The sequence below is a fragment of the Piliocolobus tephrosceles genome, chromosome 5, assembly GCF_002776525.5.
Source record: "Piliocolobus tephrosceles isolate RC106 chromosome 5, ASM277652v3, whole genome shotgun sequence".
Classification (NCBI taxonomy): Eukaryota; Metazoa; Chordata; class Mammalia; order Primates; family Cercopithecidae; genus Piliocolobus; species Piliocolobus tephrosceles.
The window spans coordinates 27,698,620-27,706,582 of record NC_045438.1 but is presented as its reverse complement, the minus strand read 5'-3'; the positions used below and the strand labels follow the sequence as shown (position 1 = coordinate 27,706,582).

Genomic DNA, 7,963 nt, shown 5'->3' with positions numbered 1-7,963 from the left:
TGTTTAAAAACTGAAGTCACAAAGAAATGCTTGAAAGCTAAATAAAATTAGTCAGAGAAAAGAGTAAAAGTGGATCTCAGAAAAAATAATTTTTAAGAAGATTATTTGAAAGATTATGACTAGATATGTTCTTGCCTAATCCCACAAGCTGTGACCCAGAGTTCACCCTTTGATATGTACTATTATCCTGTATCATTCATGTCCTGTAACGATTTCTCCTTTTCTCAGTTCATTTCTCAGATATTTATGTTTTTTGACTTAAGAACTATTTTATTGGCAACATTTGCCTTGTTGTGACTTCTGAAGAAAAAAATGGTAGTTGTAAAATACAATGTAACCTTAATTTCATTCATTCATTCATTCAGATATTTACTAGGCATTATGCAAAAGAATTTTCAACAATGTGGAAGTGAAAGAAGACCATTTACTGCCTGAAAAGTGCTAGAAATGGCCACTGCAAAGTGTGATGAGAACTACAATAAACACTCAAAGTCCTTTGGGAAATCCTTTATTTACTTATTTTTAAAACAATTTCACAGAACTCCTATTTACCTGTATCCTTTATGATAAATTTCTTTTGTTTGAAGAATTTATGAATACCTTGTAAGCTACAGAGACAGGTTAGTTATATTTAAGACAAAAATGGTCCAATTGCTAAAATCTGTCTTACTTATAAGTAATTGCCATTCTTTGTTCCTTTGGGAGGAAGGTGTTTCTTGTCCCCCCCCCCCCCCCCCCCTTTTTTTTTTTGCAGAGATCCAGAAAAGGCCTCATAGAGATACTGGCATTTGAACTGTTTCTTAAAAATAGGTAGCACTTAAACCGACAGGACTAGCAGAGAGCATCCTAGAATCACAGGAACAGAAAAGCGAAGGCGTCAGAAACTGTGTGTGTACATGTAGAGAAACCGTGGGCGTTTTAAAAGGAAGTTGAGATGCACTCTGTGATGTGAAAGCCAGTGAAGATAACAGGGAAATATTGAAAGATTTTCATAAGGAATTTATGTAATTAGACTTCTATTTCAGGAAGATTAATATGATAGTGATGTAGAATAATCGGAGGGAGAAGAGACTGTGAGTAGAGAAATCAGTTAAGGGATCATATCAGTCAGGACAGGCTAGGATGCTGTATAACTGCAGACTCCAAAGTCTCTGTGGATTAAACTAACAAAGATAGCAAGGACATGTATTTCTTGCTGCTGCTCCGTGTACATTTTGGGCCCATGTGTGAAGGGTGAGGGGAACTGAGCTATACTACACTCAGGCATCCATCTGGAAGATCATCTGTCTCTATAGCATGGTGAATTATGCACTGGCTTGTAAAACTCGTACTCAGTCTAGGAGTAACGCATGTCAGTTCTGTTCACATTTCATTGACTGTGTCTATGCCTAATTTCAGGGGTGAGCAAATGTAATCCTACTATATGCCCAAAAGGAGAATAACTGGAATATCTGTGAATATTTCAATCCCCTCAAGAGGCGGTTGCAATAGTCAATGAGGGTGTAAGCAGTAGGAATGAAAAGAAATAAGAAAATAAAAGAAATGGTTTAGAAATAGAGGCCGCGGCAACCAGCACACCCGGGCACTTCCCTGCGGCAGTCGCGCCTAGCAAATGCAGTGCCGCCATGCACGCCAGAGTGGCTATAGCTACCGCCCTGTGCCGGCTGTGGGCTGCTGACTGCGCCCCCGCTGCCGGCCGGCCGGCCCAGCAGGGCTGTGGGCTCCGCGGCGCCCCGGCTCTGCAACGCTGTGGCGGGCAGCTTGGGATAACGCAGCCTTGCGCAGAGATCGCCTCCGCAGGATGAGGGAGTGGTGGGTCCAGGTGGGTCCGGGTGGGGCTGTGGGCGGTGCTTCTGCTTGCGGCGTGCCCGCACATCCCGCCCCCTCAGCTCTCACCTGATCTTCAATCATGGAAGTGTTCAGGCAAGTTTTTCACTTACAAGGTACTGCGTATCTTCTACCAAGACTCTGTGGGTGTGGATGGAAGTCAGGAGATAGTTGTGGTTTTACACGTTTTCCAACATCCAGCTACGATTGGTCCAAGATTTGGGAAGGTCTGACCTTGAGGTTTCATCGAGTGATTGCCCTTGATTTCTTAGGCGTTGGCTTCAGTGGCAAACCGAGACCACATCACAAGTCCATATTTGAGCAGGTCAGCATCGTGGAAGCACTTTTGCGGCATCTGGGGCTCCAGAACCTCAGGATCAAGTCTCATGACTATGGAGATAATTGTTGCTCAGGAGCTTCTCTACAGGTACAAGCAGAATCGATCTGGTCGGCATACCATATAGAGTCTGTCTGTCAAATGGAGGTATCTTCCCTGAGACTCACCGTCCTCTCCTTCTTCAAAAGCTACTCAAAGATGGAGGTGTGCTATCACCCATCCTCACGCAACTGATGAACTTCTTTGTATTCTCTCGAGGTCTCACCGCAGTCTTTGGGCTGTACACTTGGCCCTCTGAGAGTGAGCTGTGGGACATGTGGGCAAGGATCCGCAACAATGACGGGAAGTTAGCCATTGATGGTCTCTTACAGTACATCAGTCAGAGGAAGAAGTTCAGAAGGAGCTGGGTGGGAGCTCTTGCCTCTGTAACTCTTCCTATTCATTTTATCTATGGGCCACTGGATCCTGTAAATCTCTATCCAGAGTTTTTGGAGCTGTACGGGAAAACGCTGCCGTGGTCCACAGTGTCGATTCTGGATGACCACCACATAAGCCACTAGCCACAGCTAGAGGATGCCATTGGCTCCTTGAATGCATATATGGGCTTCATCAACCCCTTCTGAGCTGGAATGAGTAGCTTCCCTGTATTACCTCCTCTACTCCCTTATCTGTTGTGTGTTCCACTTAGGAAGAATGCCCAAAAGAGGTCCTGGCCATCAAACACTATTCTCTCACAAAGTCCAGTTTACTCAAACTGGTGAACAGTGTATAGGAAGAAGCCAGCAGGAGCTCTGACTAAGTTTGACATAATCCACCTCCCATTACTTTGACAACTGATCGAATGTGTGAACTTGGCTTTGTTTTTGTGTTATTAGAAAATTCTGATGAGCATTACTATTCACTGATTCAGAAAGACGTTCTTTTGTATGGAAGACTTTTTTAACACTTTGGACTTCTCTGAAATACTTAAAAGCGCTCATTTCCGGCCCAGCCCCTATAGGAATTCTATAGTAAGAATAAGGAGAAGGGGACCTCCTTCCCTCTCCTTGAATGACTTTATGGGCACATGCTTTTTAAAAGTTCTTTAGGCAACACAGAGCTGAGTCCTCTTTGGCATATCTTTGGATTTAGTTTCATCAGCTGTTTTTAGTTATAAACATTTTGTTAAAATAGGTATTAGTTTAAATAATATAGTATTCTAAGTATGATTTAAGACTATGATTTACCTACACATTATATATATATTATAAAGATACTAAACCAGCATACACTTACTCTGCCAGAGTAGTGAACCTAATTAAACATGTTTGATTTCTGAATAAATTAAACTAAATCCAAACTATTTCCTAAAATCACAGAACATTAAGGGCCAATAGCATCCGTGTCAGAGATTTACTGTTACTAGATGGGGAGACCAATTCTAACAGCAAATAACAGTCTGAGCCTCCTCATACCTCTGTGCTTAGAAACATGTCTCTCTTGAGCTACTGTAGAGGGGAAGGGATTCTTGTGCAGTCCAAGTCACTGTGCTGAATGTACATTGATTCCTTTATGACGACTGCTTAACTCTCCATTGCCTGTCCCAGAGAGGTTTTCCAATGTAGCTCAGTATTTCCTGTACTTTACAGACACGAAAGTTCCAGAAACTTTAAGAACAAATTCTGAAAGACCTATGAGCAAATGATGAATACTTTTTTTTTAAGCCACATTTCATTGTCTTAGTCAAAGCATGATTATTAAGTGATTATTTAAAATTCATTTTTTTAAATTAGCAACTTCAAGTACAACAACTTTGAAACTGGAATAAATGTTTATTTCCTATTAATAAAAATTGTGTCAAAAAAAGAAATAGAATCAAGACCTTGCTCATTGATATAATGGGAAGAAAGATAGGGATCTAGTAGTAATCTAATGGTTTATACCTGCAAGACTGATGCAACCCTCAGCAGAAATTTGGAAACAGGAGGAAAATAACTTGATGGAGGTGGGTGAGGACTGTGGAAAGAATGGAATACTTCAGAGGGAGAATGTTTAGCTGTTAAGTTTAAGCCATGTTAAGTTGTAAGTTCTGGAAGGAATGTGGAAGTAAGGATATCCAAAGGAGATAGAAAGTTAGAGATGGAGCTTACTCACAGAAGGGGTCAAATATGGAAATAAGGATTTCGAAGTCACTAACATAGAAGTGATATTTAAATCTATGGGCCTAAATGAGACTGCAAATTTCATACCATTAGATTGAACTTCCCATATTCTTGAGTCAATAGAAAGAATGTTGATCTAATTTTACTGGCTTCACATTTCTGGGGGAAAAAAAGTAAACTACTACTAATAAATATAATTCAGGTAAGAATTTGAAAAGTTCTTCAGGAAGAAGGGACACTACTGTTTAGGGATGAAATTGGTGATAGTTGTGAATTTTGAATCTTTCAGGAGTCTTATGTTAACATATCCTACAGTTTTTATATCTCATTCCTAGAAGTTCACCATGTAAAAATACAAGTGAAAACTTCACTTCCAGTGGAACAATTAAGAAGCACATACTTAGAGATGATCTTCTGAAAGGCATTGTAAGAGCTTAGCAATTTTTAAAGAGAGGTTTCTATTCTCTTTGCCTTAACATGCACAGACGTGAATTTTTAGTAAAGAATTAATGAATGAAATTCTTTATGAAGGTTTTCAAGTACAGTTTTTGAACAAATTTTCCAGCTTGCAGATATATTGTTTTTTACTATCTATACAGGTAAATTTGAACTAATTCATTATACCAGTGGTTCCCAGTCTTTTTGACACCAGAGTCCAGTTTTGTGGAAGACATATTTTTCCAGAGACCAGGATTGGGTGTGGTTTTGGGATGATTCAAGTGCATTACATTTATTGTACACTTCGTGTCTATTATCATTATATTGCAATATATAATGAAATAATTATACAACTCACCACAACATGGAATCAGGGTGAGCCCTGAGCTTGTTTTCCTGCACCTAGATGGTCCCATCTAGGGATTATGAGAAACAGTGACAGATCATCAGACATTAGGTCCTCATAAGAAGCATGCAACCTAGATCCCTTACTGATGCAGTTCACAATAGGGTTTGCACTCCTATGAGAATCTAATGCCACTGCTGATCTGACAGGAGGCAGAGCTCAGGCGGTAATGCCAATGATGGGGAGTGGCTGTAAATACAGATGAAGCTTCACTCACTCAGCCACCACTCACTTCCTACTGCACAGCCCAGTTCCTAACAGGCCACTGACTGGTGGAATGCATGGGTCCCCAATCCCCAGTACCAGTCTGTGGCCCACGGGTGGGGGACTCCTGAATTACACAACATACATTCAATTATTCTAATGAAGTCAAATATATAAGGTGAAACATTACGATGAGTAGTTTTCAAATTGCTATTATTATTTATTAGTGAACCTTGAAGTCCGTTTAATAGTTCAAAATCAGTATTTTAAAAAGAATATAAAATAGAAATATTGGAGTCCACTGAATGTAAAATGTCTAAGTATTTATTTATGACATCTCATGACATTTTTATTATGTGTGAATGTGTTAGAAAGAGAGGTATTATCCAATTTAAGTGCATTTCTTATCAAGAAAAGAAGTTGAAGGCCACTGTTCTAGAGGAATGAGAAGAGAGGAGGGGGAGTGGTGTGTTGACTAGGAACTGTTTTAGCCATTTTATCAGTTAAAGACAAGTATCAGCTACGGATACCATTTCACACTTCATTTCAGTAGCCATCGATCATTCTCAGTCCTTTAGAATCCACCAGATCTTTATGTCCTGCAGCTCTCAGCTTCGCTATTTTGTGCTTGCTCGATGGTTTATACCCAAAACCATACCTTAGAGGATGAATGTATTCAAACTGGATGTCAACCTTAATAAGAGTCAGTATATACCTCCTTTATTCTCTATTTCATCTTTGTCAGGAGAGCTGAAGTATACTGGAATTTGTTTCACAATCTTACCAATAATACTACCACATTGTAGCTGATGAATACTAAAGCATCTTTTCAACTCTGAGCTTTAACACTACATTAGATATTCCTAATTGGAAAAGTGGTATTTATTTCAAAAGGGCTGAGGAGAAAGGTTGGATTTCCTGAATTTATATCAGAAAGAGGATTACCGATATTAAAAAGGAGCATAAATATTCAAATTTGGTCTATGGTGTCTTCCATTAACCAAGACACAATATTAGTATTAAATAATAGTTAGCTATGGAATATTTAACTGTTATTCTGGATTTTTATATGTTGACGAAAGAAACAGAAGATTTGGGCCGTCACCAGTTTGAGAGCCTATTAAAGCATTAGAGTTTTAAAAATTTTCTTTCCAACTCTTCATCTTGGGTTCACTTTAAATATTGAGAACAAATCACATTATTATTAAAGAATTATACATATCTGAGTTACCTCTGGGGATTATACTTGGGATATGATACGTTCTGATCCTTGAAGCAGTAAAATGACCTATGTAAAGAACAGAGGCCTAAACGAGAGGAATTGGTATTCATACTCTAACCTCTATTGCCACCATGACCAAAGAGCTTTTTAAAATAAGTTAAGAAAAGACTCAAAACTAAGAAAACTGAAGTTGTGGAAAGATGCAATTTCACCTTTGAAGGCCAACACTCTACCTCCCCATGTAGGTGACAAAAAGGAAAAAGAAAAAAACGGCACACAATTTTCAAATAGAACAGAAAATTTTAGGCAAAGAAATACTGAAATGTTAGAAGTACTATGTAGAAATCCTAGATCTGGTGAAATATTCTGTCAGAATGACTCATTGGTGAAGGACCAATGGAGAGTCCCAGTTCAACGGAGATAGAACCATAAAGAATGTGGTAGAGAAGAGAATAAAATGGCCTATTCAGTTTAGGCCCAGGAAGTTTCCCTGCTCCATTTCTCATAGCAAGACTGAGACACTGTTGAACGTGCAGAACAAGATACGCATTAAGATGACATTTATGTGATAAACAAAATGAATCAAAGAATAGACCATATAATGCTATGTGAGAATTTGTGTCTGTGTAAATGCATAACTAAAGAATAAAGGCATTGGTTTTCTCTGTATAAAGCACTGGGAGTGAGGATGTTGTTTCTGAATTCTTTTAAAGTATGGCAAAATGCACATAACATAAAATTCATCATTGTAACCATTTTTAAGTGTACAGTTCAGTAGTATTAGTACCTTCACATTGTTGTGCAACCATCAACACCATTCACAGCCAGAATGCTTTTCATCTTGCAAAACTGAAATTTGGTACTCATTAAATAATAACTCCCCATTCCTCTCTCCCTGCAGCCCCTGGTAATCACCATTATACTTTCTGTCTCTATGAATCTGACGACTCTAGGTAAGTAGAATCATAACAGTATTTGTCTTTTTGTAACTGGTATATTTCACTTAGCAGAATCTCCTCAATGTCCATTTATATGGTAGCATGTGTCAGAATTTCCTCTCTTTTACAGATGGAATAATATTCCATCGTATACATGTACAACATTTTATTTAACTATTCATCTGTCAACAGCCAGGTTGCTCCCACCTTTTGGCCGTTGTAAATAATGCTATTATGACAGAGATGTACAAACATCTTTTCAGGACCCTGCTTTTAATTATTTGGGGCATATTCCCAGAAGTGGAATTGTTGGATCCTATTGTGATTCTATTTGTAATGTTTTGAGGACCTTCCATACTATTTTCCATGGTTGTCACACCATTTTATATTCCCATCAACAATGCATAAGGCTTCTAATTCCTTCACATCCTCACCAATTTCTACCTTTCA

The 7,963-nt window shown here is 38.8% G+C and overlaps 1 pseudogene; it reads left to right on the top strand.

Moving 5' to 3' along the window:
* Positions 1 to 1,625: 1,625 nt before the first annotated feature.
* Positions 1,626 to 2,787, top strand: LOC111554885 (annotated as a pseudogene).
* The last annotated feature ends 5,176 nt before the right edge of the window (positions 2,788 to 7,963 follow it).